The following is a 16,216-nucleotide window of genomic DNA, read 5'->3' on the forward strand; positions in this document are numbered from 1 at the left end:
ACACATATTGTGTAGGTATAAATAAAACCTTGGTTCCTACCTGATAGGTGGTAGACTTCGTGGGTGTTTGCCCAGTAGTCTGCATCACCTCAAGAAACTTTAGCGAGATATATGATCTATGGCCAAGAGTTCTTGTGGGTCTGCCGATGGGGTCTTATCCGCTTACTCGGCAGAGCCTAAAAGGACTTTGTCAATGGGTGCTGATCCACTTATATGACAATACACCTTATGAAGGAGCACACAACCAATCCCGACCACCTGATCCTAACCATATGTTAGAACTAAGGATTGCTCCGAGTTATCCCCGAACTCGTCACAACAACCGTAACTCAAAACCACTACGCACACATACATAATTTTCAAAAAAAAAAAAAATTATACTCATCTAATTGGACATGACAAGAGCCTCTTACTGAACAACATAGACGGCCGCCCGTGCTAAACCAAGTCCTCCATTGTTCGAAGAGACTCCAACCATATCCAAAAAGAAGAAAAGTATATACATTAAGGATTGGTGTCGGCTCCCGTACCCGAATCGTATCCGCCGATACGAAAGGACCTAGAGAAAAACACTTCTCATATGTCACACGAACGTCTTTCAAGTAATGAGATGCAAATACTGAGTTGCATCTCCAAAATGTCGTATTCTATGATGTTTTTAAGCGACATATTCTTATGAAACACGAGAGACGTCGCTACAGCTCTTACTTCATGAGCTTTTACTCTCAAACAGTTGTAACTGTTCGTCAGGACACCTTATGAGCGTCTGTAATGACGTTTCTTACAAAGAATGCCAGCGCATTCTTGGACATCAGTCTTGTGGGGTACTTTACGCGCACCAAAGACCTTGTCTAGAGCCTCCCATCTGATGCTTTCTCTGAAGGTAGAACTTCAGAGCTCTAACAGGGCATAGAGACCTCTCTGCTTCTCTGCCTACGAGACTCGACATTCCTTTGACTTCGAATGACTTAGGCCAGGGATTCGTGGGATTCTCGTTTTTCGCTAAAAACATGGTCTTAAACGAGCAAATAGCCGAGTCTCCCTTGAATCCTACTTTATCCTGCAGAGCATGTAATTCACTAATTCTCTTTGCCGTAGCTAAAGATAATAGGAATAGGCATTTTCTGGTTATGTCTCTAAACGATGCCAGATGAGGAGGTTCGAATCTTTCCGATGACAGAAACTTGAGGACTACGTCTAGGTTCCAGTTCGGAGGTACTGGTTCCTTAGACTTTGAAGTCTCAAAAGACCTTATGAGATCGTGGAGATCTTTATTCTCTGCCAGATCTAATCCTCTATTCCTGAATACAGCCGAGAGCATACTTCTGTATCCCTTTATTGTGGATACGGCTAGATGAGATTTTTCTCTCAGGAATAGCAGGAAATCCGCAATTTCCGCTATAGAGGTAGTGGAGGAGGACAACTTCTTGGATCTACACCACCTTCTAAATACCTCCCACTTCGATTGGTATACTTTCGTAGTGGAGGTCCTGCGTGCTCTCGCGATCGCGCTTGCCACTTCGCGAGAAAAGCCTCTCGCTCTGACAAGTCTTTCGATAGTCGAAAGGCAGTCACAGCGAGAGCGGGGAGGTTTGATGGTACCTCTTGAAGTGTGGTTGTCTGAGAAGATCCGTCCTTCTTGATAGGGATCTTGGAAAGTCTACGATCCACTCTACCACCTCCGTGAACCATTCCTGGGCCGGCCAAAAGGGGGCTATTAACGTCATCCTCGTCTCCTTTGACGCCACAAACTTTTTCATTACTAACCCCAGGATTTTGAATGGGGGAAAAGCATATACGTCTACTCGAGACCAATTTAGCAGGAAGGCGTCTACCATAAGTGCTCTTGGATCTTCCACGACCGAGCAAAAACTGGGAGCCTTTTGGAAATGAATGTTGCGAAGAGATCCACATGAGGAGTCCCCACAGAGACCAGAGATCGAGACACACTTCCTCGTGTAGTGTCCATTCTGTATGAAGGACCTGGTTCCTCCTGCTGAGTCTGTCCGCCCTCACATTCTTTACTCCCTGTACGAACCTTGTCAGCAGGGAGATGTTCCTGTGAGACGTCCAAAGCAATAGGTCTCTCGTCAGTTCGTAAAGGAACGAGGAGTGCGTCCCTCCCTGTTTCCGAATGTAGGCAAGTGCGGTGGTGTTGTCCACGTTTACTTGCACTACTTTGTTTGACACCAGAGGTTCTAGGCTCTTCAAAGCCAGATGTACGGCGAAGAGCTCTTTGCAGTTTAATGTGCCAAGTCACCTGTGCTGGTTCCCAGGTGCCTGACACCTCTTCTGAGCCTAATGTCGCTCCCCAACCTTTCTCCGACGCGTCGGAGTACAACACTAGGTCTGGGTTCTGTGTTTTTAAAGAGATCCCTTTGTTCTCTTCCAGAGGGGGCAACCACCACCCTAGGTGCGACTTTATCTCCACTGGAATGGGAAAAACGTCCGAAAGTTGTCCGGTTTTCCAGCTCCAAGACTTCTTGAGGAAGAATTGAAGCGGACGTAAATGAAGTCTTCTAGTGGGAATGAACTGTTCTAGCGAGGAAAGCGTCCCTAGAAGGCTCACCCATTCCCTCGCCGACGTATGTTGCTTCCTTAAGAAGAGAGAGACTATCCGCAAACCTTTTGCGATTCTCTCTTGCGAAGGAAATACTCGAAACCCCGAGAATCCATCCGAATCCCCAGATAGACCAGGTCCTGTCTGGGGTCAGCTGAGACTTCTCGAGGTTCACGAGTAATCCCAACGCTTTGATCAAATCTAGAGTTAACTTTAGGTCCTCCAAGCACTGTCTCTCTGATCTGGCCCTGATGAGCCAGTCGTCCAGATACAGAGAGACATTTACTCCTTTGAGGTGAAGAAACCTTGCCACATTCTTCATCAGGCTTGTGAAGACCTGAGGAGCTGTGGACAGGCCGAAACACAAGGCTCTGAACTGAAAGATCCTTCCCCCCGTCATGAAACGGAGGTACTTCTTCGATGAAGGGTGGATCGGGACGTGAAAGTAGGCGTCCTGGAGATCTAGAGACACCATCCAATCTCCTTGTCGTAATGACGCTAGGACTGAAGCAGAAGTTTCCTATGGAGAACTTCTCCTTCTGAACAAATTTGTTCAGAGAGCTGACGTCCAGTACGGTGGTCTCCAGCCTCCCGAGGCTTTCGCGACCAGAAAAAGGCGATTGTAAAATCCCGGGAGTTTTGATCCCGTACTAGTTCTATCGCTCTCTTGTCCCACATTTGTTCCACCATCGATCGAAGAGTATCCTCAGACAGGATCCTTGTACTTGGCTGATAGTTCCCTTGGTATTGACGTTAGGGAGGAGTGTTCAGGAAAGGGATACGATATCCCTTCCTTAAGATCGCCAATGAAGACGCGTCTGCGTTTATCAGTGTCCAGGCTTCCACAAATCCCAGGAGCCTGGCACCTACTGGTGCTTGGAGGAGAGAATCTTCATTTTCCCTTTTTAAAGGGACGAAAGGCAGACCTACCTCTCTTCTCCGGAGCCTTCCTTCTAGTGGGAGGTCTGGAGGTCGGACCACCTCGAAAGGGCTGCACAGATGTACTAGGTCCTTTCTTGTCCGATGCAGAAACAGGTTTCTTCTTTCTTGCTGACTGCGTCAGAAGATCCTGAGTCGCCTTCTCAGTTAAAGAATGTGCAATGTCCTTTACTAACTGAGAAGGGAACAAAAAGTCAGATAGAGGCGAATACAGTAGAGCTGCCCTCTGAGCATGAGAGACTGCCTTTGTTAAAAAGGCGCCATATACAGTCCTTTTCTTTAGAAGACCTGCTCCAAACAATGAGGAGATTTCAAAAGATCCATCCTGTACCGCTTTGTCAATACAAGACAATGTGCTAAAACAGGGCGTCAGGTTCGATTCCTTCCGAATCATGGGCCTTCTTGGACATCACCCCAAGGGACCAATCTAAGAAGTTGAAGAATTTCCAATACATGAACCGAAGGTCGAGTCCCCTTGAGGAGATGATCCAGTTCCGAAATTCCCCACGTAATACGTGCCGAATTGAGACTTTGTCGACGTGAAGCGTCAACTAAGGTCGAAAAATCTGCTTCCGTAGTAGACGGGAGAGCAATACCCATATTTTCTCCCGTCTGATACCAAATGCCTCTTTTCCCAGCTAATCTTGCTGGAGGCATGCAGAATACTGTTCTCACTAATTCTTTTTTAGATTTCATCCATGAGTCTAAGGATTGTAAGGCCCTCTTCATCGAAATGGTGGGCTTCATTTGAGAAAAGACGAAGGCTTCTTCGTCTTAGCACTAGAAAAGAGCGAGCGCGGAGAAGGAGGAGCGGCAGGAGTCAATTCGTCTCCATACTCCTCAAGAAGCAGGTAGTCAAAACCTTATAGTTAGACAGACCCTCTCTTCCATGATGTTTCATCATCCGAGTTTTCATCCAACTCGGTATCTACATGAGTCTCCGCTCTCCTTTCCGTACGTTCCTCTTCTGGAGGAGACAAACTCCTAATAGGAGAGGGGCTAAGGGAATGATAATCCTTCCTCTTTTCCCGCTCTAATAGTCTTGGAAGGCGTCACAAGCTCCTGCTTCTCTTTGAAAATTTAGAAGACGCTTCCCGCTTGTATGATGCTTCCCGTTCGCCAAGCGTCCTGGCTGACGTCTCTTGTTGACGTCTTGATGACGCTTCGCGCCTGGAAGACGCTCCGCTCTCCAAAGGCGTCCTACTTGGCGTCACAATATTGGACGGAGCGTCACGTCTATGATCCGATTTCAATGACGCTTCACGTGTAAAAGACGTCTTACGTCTCTCTGGCGTTACGAAACTCTCGTAAGCCCCCGTTCTCGCTCTCGAACTCGAAGCTTCTGTAAGACGTTTAGCAGCTTCACGTCTGCCTGACGCTTCTCGTTGAGCAGGTGAGAGAGGACGAGACTTCTTAATTGGAAGCGTCACGTCCTTCCGACGGGGCGCTAAAACTCCACTAGAGAGGACAGTTGCTCTTGAACTGCCATAATTATCTCCTTCCTTGACGCTTCTCCCACGTCCAGTGCATGACGCCTTTCGTCATCACTCGGGGGAGAAGAAGGAAAGGGTACTTCTGCGTACACGTCATGTGACGCTGACGCCACCTTCGCTTCTTAATAGAAGAAGGAGCGTCATCTGAGAAGCGCTCTGGGGCTAGAATCTATTTCAGGTTCCTTCATATGACGCTTCAGCGGTCTCGACAAGTTCGACTCCTTCCACCCTCGTTTAGGTGAGGGAGAGGGAGAGGACGAGAAACACTCACGAAGGACGCTTTTTCTGTAGCGCCCTTGAGCCGCCTGCCATGAAGCAGAGCTAGCTGAAGGGACGTCTGACCGTTGGAGATTCCCCACGACCTCCTTAAGGCTTCGACTTTCCTTCCCTCTCTGGGTCATGGGAGCTTGGAAGAGGTCTAGGCCTGGAGGGAGCGTCGCAGGGACGATCAAACGCCCCCTCCACAACAACGGGAGAACTCACTTCACTGTAATGCTCACTTTCACTAGCCTTACCTTTGAAGTCCGCCATCTTGGACTTCATGTCTCTAATTGTAGCTTTCAGATTGGCGATTTCCGAGGCCGAATCTGAAAAAAGCACTCTGAGAATGAGATACATAGGGAGAATCTACATCAGTAGGATTAGAATTATCCGTGAAAGGCTCAATGGGCCTTGAACTCACACCTTTCAGACGTCTAACCCTATCCCTCTCTAACTTCTTCAAATAAGAAGTCAAAGTCTTTCCACTCTTCTGCATTCAATCCCTCGCATTCCTTACAAGTATTATTAGCAGAACACTGAAACCCCCTACATTTACGGCATACAGTGTGAGGATCAACGAAGCTTTCGGTATCCTCACCCTGCAGCCTACATTCACACACATTCTCACACTCACATTTGAATCAGACATACTGAGAAAAATCCAAAAGAGTTATTCCAAAAACAGTCCACAGTAGCGAATGCCAAAACACATCCAGATACGTCACCAAAAAGCCGAAAAACGATGATCAAAGGATGAATATGAATCTAAGTCAGGAGGTAATAGCAACAATGTTGATACCACCGGCGACAGAGAAAATATGATAGAAAACGGGGATGGTTCCTAGTCCTGCCGCCCAGGGCAGGCCGGTAGATCACCTGACCTACCTGTAGCGAGTGGCGCGAAATTTGAATTTCTGTCGGGGACGACGGAGTCTTAGCTATGTATATATCTGCCAGGTAAGTTGATTGTATGAAACTAGCATTTTTTAATCAATTAAAGCTCATTAGCAAATACATTTATAGCAAAATTATTCCTTCCAAGTGAAAGATCAAACATTACGTATATTTTTCATGGTTATTTTAAAAAAATATCTACGGATTTTTCTTAAAAATTTCACGTTCATCACATTGTTTTTATGATTTCTAAGCCTCATAAAGATGTTCTGACTGCTTTAAACTTTTCCATGCGCACATTCTTTTCGGCTGGGGGAAAAGTCATGTACCTTACACCCTATATTGTCAGCCTGTGCGCAAGAGGGTTAACAGTTCTAGCACAAAAAGTGCATTTTATGATGGGGGAAAAAAAAAATTGTGGATATTTCTCATAGAAAAATACAGCGCATAGGTGAATTTTCCGTGAATAATTGGTGTACATATATGTTCCAGAGAAAAAACGTGAATCGGGAGTACACAAATACAGGGGGTTCACTGCATCCTTATAGATCTAGCACTATTTGCAATGACAAAGGTTATCATTAAAATTCACTTTCTTACTTATCCTTTCAAGGTTTAAAGACTGTATTGAAGGGACACCTTGCAGATTAAAAAAAAAAAAAAAATAGTACCTGTATTACCAATCATGTGACTGACAGACTTTTACTATATGAATTATTCTTCCAAGCTTTTCTTTACATTACTATATGAAGTAACTTCAAAATTTAAGCCATTGGTAGGATAGTACACTGTAAAGAATCATTACCCATGATATTTTCCATGAAAAATATCCAGCCCTTCGAGAGTAGGCAGTCCCCGGGTTATGACAGGTTTGGCTTACAACGTTCCGAGGTTAAGGCGCTTTTCAATTATATTCATCAGAAATTATTTCCAGGGTTACGACACCTACAACGCTGATCTGGCAAATGAAATATGACACCAAAAATGCAAAATAAATAATATTTGAAGGATTTTTTTATGTAAAATGCAATAAGAATGAAGTTTAGATAGTTTTCAAAGCACCCCAAGCATTAAAAGTAAGGTTTTCTTAGGGTTTATGACGATGTTCCGGCTTACAACGATTTTTGGCTTACAACGATTTTCGGCTTACAACACGTCTCAAGAACGGAACCCCCGTCCGTAACCCGGGGACTGCCTGTATACTGTAAAGAAACATTACCCATGATATTTTCCATGAAAAATATCCATTTCTTCTATTTAGTACTTGTCAGACAGAGGTAGCATGTTTGTTCCTAAAGTGTACTACAGTGGACCTCCCATATTCACAGAAGATGCGTTTGAGTTCCCCCTCCCACCCCACCCCCCAAGCAAATAGCTAGAATTTGGGAATACTTATAACCCTAATAAAATGCTAAGAACTGCCACAAAATAAAAAAACCACTAAAAATTTTTATACCTGTTTTTTTTTTTAATATTAATCACAAAAAGTTCATTTAATCATGAAATTTATATGGAAAATACAGTAATCTGTGGATAGTTCTCATAGAAAAATACCGAAAATACGCAAATTTCCTGCGAATGATGGGTAGATATGGTCTATAGAGAAATCTGCGAATATGTGAGTCCATGAATCTCGAGAATGTGAATACGGGGTCTACTGTGAATCCCTAATCTAAAATTTTGTATCATTTCTACTGAAAATGCTAGTATCAGTTTAGGTAAAAAGGTAGACTTCTTTCCCAAAAGTATTCCAAAAAAACTTTTATTGTGTGTCTGAATGACTATTTCTATTCTTGCTCTTAAGGTGTTGGTAAGGAACAACTAAGCTGTCTTCAAACTTTGTCAATATAAAAAAAATAATTTGCTCTAGAAAAGCCACCACCGGCAAGTATTTTCTTAAGAGTCTGTCTAGTCCTCACTAATACAATTAAGCATCTTCATCTATAAGCTTATTTTCCATACACAGCAAGATTCATTGGTTATCCTTGCACACAATTCAGTTTCCCCTAAAAAGGCCATTTCCAAGAAATACACCTTTACAAAATAATCCAGTTACTGGTGAAGAATTGCTTATATTTGTATAAAATATACCAAATTCCAAGTAACAATTTACTCTCAACACTAACATCATCAACATAAAATAGATTTGCAGCCAGTTAGGATGGGTCTTGTTGTTTCAAAAATCCTATTCACATATAAAAATTTAAAAAATGGTCACAACAAAATAAAATATACTAAACTGTTTTTTTCCATCTGTCCATCTGCCTGTGGTGTTTGCGCATGGTAACACTGCATCCAGGGCTTTGAATAATATCCTATTTCGAATATTAACGGTGTAATTCGCATACTGTAAATTATTAAAACACTTTTCAGTTGCAAATTGTGACGGTTATAGATCGTTCGTCTACCCCGCAATTAATTAATTAATTCGATTTGGAAAACGGCAGCCATTTCTTTAGAATATCAGCTGATTTTTAGTAAACGCGGGAAACCCAAAACCCGCCAGCTAGAGATAGAGAGTTCCCCAGTTGGGGGAAAAGAGACTTTTATCAGCTGTAGGGACGTATCTCAAAAGGGAAGGGTGTAGGCAGATTGGTACTTCTTAGACCTATACCTTAAGCTCTCTTTCCTGTGACCCCTCTGCTGGCTGTATGCTTGTTTTCCAGGATTTGCCTTGATCGTGGGGGGTTAAGCTGACCTCCAACCCCCAACCAACCCACCTGAATTCTGCCTCAGTCGGCTGCGAGACGTGTATCGGACAGAGGTCAAATTACCTGCCTTCGTCGTTAGGCCTACCCAGGGTGTGAGTGGCGCGCCGATGACCCAGGCCTCAGACAAAGGGGGCCATGCTTTTCTCCAAAGAACCACTGAACACGACATCCAGGTACGTCTTGTGAAACAACATATTGCCAGTCCCTTATCACCTATTATAATTTTGATCCTCATTCTCCCAATTCAATTTCCAGCAACAAAAGGAATTCATCCCTTTTTTGTTCCCTCTCACTGCCTCATGGCCGCATGCTTCCCCTTGTGTGATCGTCCCAGACCAATGGAGTCATTGCATACTTCAGTGAAACCTTAAAGGTTCCTTCTCCCCAGTATTAGAGAATTAATTAATCAAAGCAAGAAGTCATTTTTCCTTTTATCTTGTTTAATCTGGGATTCTTTTTCCAGATTCCATGAGTCACGTGCCGTCTCTCTGCCCGCAAGTGTGCATTACCCCAAGTGTATGAAAAACCAGCTCCAGTGGAGCCATCATTTACCTTTTCTCCAGCCCAGCACGGGCCTTTTTGTAAATAAATAGCTTTAAGTAACGAGCTGAGTTTTCTGGCGACCTTCCCTCTAAAGAAATTAATAATAACTGTCAGTACGGTAAGTTAAAGCAATTCCCTCTTGAAATCCCTCAATCACTTCCGTTTACGTATCTAGCCTCTCTCAAGGCCGCTATATACGTAAAAAAATGTACACTCAGATATCCTTTTATTTACCTAAAACTTACACATAGCATAACTATTTAAGGCCCGGGACGCAGTGTTACCATGCGAAAACACCACAGGCGGAAGGACAAATGGAAAAAAACAGAGTATAGTTAGATATAGCTAGTGGAAACTCTTGGGTAAGGATCTTATTTTAATAACTTTTTATTAGCTATATGCTGTCCTATTTCACAGCATCCTTAAGCCCTCTCTAAATGCCCTAACATAGAGTGCACAGAGTAAAAGAGCAGAAATTACAAAAAAATTAAATACTGGCTTCGTATACTCAAAACAATGTAACTAAACTTGGATCTCTACATTGCAAAATTCAAGTAAATGAAAAATAAATTAAAACAGGTTCTGAAGTGGGCAATGACCAGGCTTGAAAGATAAAAGTAAACCCTTTAAAAGTATTCTGCTGTCATTAAAGACTGTAAAAGATTTTGAATTTGGGTACAATAAATTTATTTACAATAAATTTATTTATTATGTTTTTTCTGAAATTCTGAGTAATATCAATCCAAATAATCTGCTTGTAAATCATGAACTCCCTGTCCTGTCACTTAAAAAAAACTGATAATTGCATGCTAAGATTCTGAGTACTACTATAAAACTAAAACTGAAATTGGCACCACTCAACATTCATGCAATAACAAGACATGATCACTCTTTGAATTTCAAGGCAAAAAAAATCCAATGCACAAACAAGAGGATGATTAATATTATTTTGGAATGTTATTCAGTGCTGCCATAGTTTCAACTACTTTGTCACGACAAAGACGCATACTAAAATGGATTTCGGACCCACAGAGAAGTCAAGGGTCTAACATGAATCATCAAGCGAGACTCAACTGCCTAAGAAGGAGCTGCTGACCTGCTCTTGTAAGGGTCATTCACTTCTTTCACAGGCCAGAATGGATCAAACCTTATCCTTCTGCAACAGCGCGACCAAAACTGCAGAGCCAGAAAGTCAACAACAGCAACAACATCAGTTGCACGAACATTTGAATGTAGTGTATAATCATGCCAATAAAACTCAGCACCATTGCTTGCTTTGTCGTCTTCTGAGGGCCTGCAACAAAAGAACAATTTTGCAGCAGCCCCGCACTAAGCTAAGCAAAACATGATGCCATTCTTGCAAAACTATGCTAATCAGGATATACTATGAAAAAAAAATCAGATAACTAGCAGCTAGTACTTGGAAACTACTATTTATCAGTCAAAATTCATCTTCCATCAGGCTCCCCTATCCTATACTATTACGCCTATACAAAGAAAATTGTCTAAATGACACTAGAAATTAACCTAGTTACATGCCCTCAGCTGCACAATTAAGGACATTAAGGGAACACACAGATTCATACACAGCAGAATAATTGTTTGAAATGTTTTTCACATCTAAACATAATTATCTTTAACACAAAGAATACATTTCTTGTGAGCTTATTATAACATCCCTCTAAATGCAATCTCTCCTATAAATCAACCACACTTTCCTCCCCTTGAATTTATGAGTACAACAATAAAACTTCAGTATGTATACTACATATAATAATTAATATTAAAGCTACCAAAATTCTTAAAACTTCAGGTTTAATGCCATTATCCCTTGAACTACATTGAACTAACTTGACAACTAGCAATGCAATGCAACATGAAAACCTTTTCTGCACAACTGCTGACTTTACAGCTGTTGTCCGACATATCTCCATTAAGAAATGGGTTTTACATACATACTTAACATACTAAAAACATATAATTCTTCAGTCAAAATAATAAGAAAATTTAGAGCATACAACAAAATAAAAAATCTACAAAAACCATACAGGCTAGATCCACAATGCATACAAACTTAATTATATTCACCAAGTATCCATAAAAATAAGTTCGTGCACACTACATTATAACATGCACAAATGAAAGGACAATAAAGTATCTGATTACTCAGGATAAGAAAATGCCACAAAATTTCTCAAAGTACTGTAATTACAATTGAATGGAATTTCTCTTAATTTCTTCCCCATCTCTAATTTAAATCATATTACACGTATATTTCAAGCACGGTCTGCTCTAAGTTGTGAATATTAATGGACAGTACCTTGTTCTCAATCAAGAGCAGTAGCACCAAAACCCAAAACCTTGTAGCAATCTAGAAAATTATTGACACTGTATTCACAATATGACAAATTTTTTAATCCATTTGTAATTTTCATAACTAACAAACCTGAAGTCTTAACACTAGGATACATCTGCTAGCGCCAGGTGGAAAACCGGTAAAATTTAAAAAATTGTGTACACAAAGAACTATTGGCATCTGTGCTTGATCACAAGGTCTATGTGATCTCCCACAATGCCTTCGAAATCTCGTGATCATGTCAGTTACTTTCTTACCACCTTTAGAGAGAGCAGCACGCTTTGCTCCCTGTCCTTTTAAAGCTGGTTTAGTTAGCCAGCTTTTTCTTTTCTTTCTGTGTTCCAGTGTGTGATTCCTGTGGGTTTGTACGGGTATCTAGAGATCATGGATTATTTTACCCCCCGGTCCAAGGTTCCTTCAGGATCTTGCAGGAAACAGAGGAAATGCCCAGGTATATTAGTGGGCTTCCTCGTTCAAGATTTTTAACATTGGTGTCCATCTACGTGTCGTTTTTGGTCGGTGGAACAATGAAAAAAGTTTTATGAGAAGGGTCCGTACAGGAGAAGGAGATGCTGCCATCTTTGGATGGCAAAATGCCTTCATTCTTTGGTCTGCCTAACCTTGATGCTAATCAATGTGTTTTCAAAAAAAAAAACCCCCTTTTGCTAAATGCTTCCTATACCCAGTTGGGTTCATCCAATTTGTTTTTGGATGCATCAGGAGGTATTTTGGGAGGATTTGTACCTAATTATGATCCTCCCTTCCCCGCAGGGAGGGGAGCATCAGCATCTTTGTCGTTAAGTTTTCAGCTATGGCTGCGCACAGAAAGGAGGGTATGTGGGACAGCGTTAGGCCTATCAGAGGTACCAACCTTGGATGGCTTGTTGACTCACTACATGGTATCACTCTTCCCTCCAGACACCCTCGATGGGAGTCCCATCTCCCCCTGGTCTACAATTTAATTTTGGAGGCGAAGCACCACAACAGCTGTGGCGACACATATGATTCAAACACCACAGCATTTTGGATCTCACTTTTAAGTTCCTTGTTGGACGAGTGGTTTATGTGCTCACCTACCAGTTGTCGTGAGTTCAACTCTCTGCTCTGCCAAAAGTGGAATCAGAGGAATATTTCTGGTTGTTAGAAATTCATTTCTTGATATAACGTGGTTCGGATCCCACAATAAGCTGTAGGTTCCACTGCTAGATAACCAATTTGTTCCTAGCCACATAAAAATATGCAATCCTTCAGGCAAACCCTAGGAGAGCTGTTAATCAGCACAGTGGTCTGGTTAAACTAAGATATACTAAGATTTTTTTCTTTGCAGTTCCCCGCATTTTCCATCAAGTGTTTGTCTCGTGATATGAGTGATGTACGTTCCTCAGCAGCCGAACAGAATGTTTTGGAAGCTGAGGAAGTTGAGAATTAGGAGTTTCTTGCTTCTTGTGCAGAGGTTATTGATATGATTTGTCGATTCAATAATCTTTCAAGGTCTAAAACTCCTTACACCTTAACTCCAACTGGAATTGAAGCACTTTTAGGACCAAAGAAAGATATAAAGGTGTCGTATGAATTACCATGTTCAAGTCATGCGGAGTCGGTGTTACAGCATGTGAAAGAACGGATGTCAGGGAGGGATAATTCCTTTGTGATCGAATAGATCGTTCTAGTTTCTTCCCCCCCCCACACCACCCTGCTACGACAGGAAATATTATACCGAAGGATAATTCTTTGTGATCGAATAGATCGTTCTAGTTTCTTCCGCCCCCTTTGCTGAGACAGGAAATATCATAAGACCTGTTGTTCCTTTGCTAGAAAGGCATATCAATCCAGCTGTTGTGCGATTAAGACCTGGGTTGACCTTAGACCAAGTGAAAATGGAATTTCCCTCACTTACTTGTCAAAAAGCAGTTACATTGGAATCAATGGCTTCTTCTATTTTCCAGACAGTATCGTGGTTAGATCTTTGGTCAACAGTGATGCCTAAGATTACCTCTCCAGATTCAACCAGGAGATTAGTGGATGAAACAGTCTTTGTCAGGTTGCTTCAGTCTGGTTCCAAAGCAATTTCATATTTAACAAACTTAAGTGCCAACGTTTGGGCTAATGTCCTGTTGATGAGAAGAGATGCAGCATTGGCCAAGTTGAGCAGATTTGAATTTATTTGGTTACAAGGCTAATGGCGAGTAACTTATGCAGACTTTACATTTTCACTAGTAAGAAAAAGAAAAGAAAAAGATTACAATATAAACTAAATCTAAGAAAAATGATATTGTTATGATACAATAAAGTTTGTTCATACTTACCTGGCAGATATATATATAGCTGTATTTTCTGAAGTCCGACAGAATTTTAAAATCTTCCGGCACACGCAGTGGTCGGCCCAGGTGGTTAGTACCCATTCCGCTGCTGGGAGGCGGGTATCAGGAACCATTCCCATTTTCTATTTATAATTTTTATTTCCACTGTCCCCTGAGGGGAGGTGGGTGGGTACTAGATTATATATATCTGCCAGGTAAGTATGAACAAACTTTATTGTATCATAACAATATAATTTTGTTCATGAAACTTACCTGTCAGATATATATATAGCTGAATCCCACTGTTGGAGGTGGGAAGGGACAGAATAGAAGGATTTTGGGAAACAAATGCATGCAAGATGATTTACATCTTGGTTCCACCTGTTAGCATAGCTGGCTTCGTGGTTATTGCCACGTAAGTCTGCTTGTGCTACTAGTTGCCAGCGACGGTAGAGACCTATATAGCTGGTGCACTCCAGATGATCTGTCAACAGGGGCGAGACCATGACGTGACTAGACCATATTGACCATACCATGAGGGCTAAGAAGTAAAATAAAAATATATATATATATATATATATATATATATATATATATATATATCTATATATATATATATACATCACCACCTGACCAACCTTAGCTAAGTTTAAGGTGTTTTAACTAAGGCTTAAGAGTTAAGAAGTCGCCATTGGAGGCGACTCAATAACTAAATTAAGAGCTCTTCCTAACCATTTTCTACAGGATAGGATGAGTGGTACTTCTTGCCCCCAAGATTGTGTCTGCAGACACGTATGGCCCTAGCAGATCTCATATGCCGTCTTCACATCCCGCAGGAAGTGTGAAGCGAACACAGAGTTGCTTCGCTAAAACGTGGTACTCATTATGATACTGAGTGCCATGCTCTGTTGAAATGCTTCCGAGGCCGCGGCCTCACCTCGTGAGCATTCAGATCAAAAGATTTCAAATCTTTGTGCAAACACATGAAGGAGCCTTTTTGAAAGAACTCCTTAACACTAAAGCCAGGGTGTTCTTTGATATGGGCAAGTCTGGTCTTTTTCGGAACAACTGCAGATTGGTCCGAAGGACTTCGACTTTCTTTAGTTTTATGTAGATAAAACTTGAGAGACCCGACAGGGCACAGGACTCTCTCTGGCTCTTGCCCAATAACTTTTGCCATCCCTTGATTCCAAGCTCCTGGCCCAAGGACTAGACGGGCGTTTCCATTCTTAGGCCACAACGGAAGGTGGTTTAGCGAACACACCGCATTGTGTTCCCTAAAGCCAAAACTTCTGACGATGGCTTAAAACCTCACTAACCCTCTTTGTCGTATCTAGAGTGGTTAGAAAATAGGCCTTTCTGGTCACATGCAAAAAGTTAACCAAAAGGAGAGGTTCGAAATGCTTTGACATCAAGAACTTCAGACTACGTCTAAGTTCCATATAGAAAGCTTCGATCTGGACATGCACAGTCAGTCCGTCTGTACTAAAGTCAGGTGACCGACCAGTTTACCAGTCAGACGAATCAAGGACAGCAAGGCTGTACCCTGAAGACCATAAGGCACTATTCTTCGCGAAGGATGAGTGTCTGGACTGCCCTGGGCGATTCAAGCTAAGCAAACCTTTGGGGGGTGTATCAACGCAAACCCAACGTCGGTTAGCGAATCAACTCCTGGACTCGAGCTTCTGGTGCCAAAAGAGAAAGGAGCGAGGAGCAAAAAGGCGATTCAGTCCCGAAGGACGAATGCCTGACAGTCCAACCTGGTCTCATGTAAAGAAACGATCATCGGGGTGTATAAACGCAACCGACTTCGTCAACAAGAAACTCAGGGCTACTATATGTCGCCTGATCTCGCACGAGTGTCTGACTCCGAGAAAACAGGTGAGACAAAAAGTAGATGGTGAGCGAGTTTCGAGATTCCACAGAACTCAAAGATCGTGACAAGGGGTTTTCTTTGGTTTGTTTGAACTGAAGCGAAATCTCTGGAGCCCAAAGGCCTTATCAACAACACATTTGCATATTCTTTAATAGTTGTGACTGCCAGCTTATCCCATTCTTCAAACGGACAGGGAAGACTGTAATCTTATGCTGTCAACATCTCGATAGTCTGAACGTGGTCAGACTCAGAGCGGAGAGGTTATAGGTACCTTTCGTGTTAG

General features: G+C 42.2%; 1 protein-coding gene across 2 annotated transcripts in view; it reads left to right on the forward strand.

Annotated features, from left to right (window-relative positions):
• Positions 1 to 16,216, forward strand: part of LOC135213732 (dnaJ homolog subfamily B member 14-like) — a 188,089-nt gene that overhangs the window by 78,656 nt on the left and 93,217 nt on the right. The gene's annotated exons all lie outside the window — the stretch shown is intronic.

The sequence above is a fragment of the Macrobrachium nipponense genome, chromosome 43, assembly GCF_015104395.2.
Source record: "Macrobrachium nipponense isolate FS-2020 chromosome 43, ASM1510439v2, whole genome shotgun sequence".
In the NCBI taxonomy this organism is placed as follows: Eukaryota; Metazoa; Arthropoda; class Malacostraca; order Decapoda; family Palaemonidae; genus Macrobrachium; species Macrobrachium nipponense.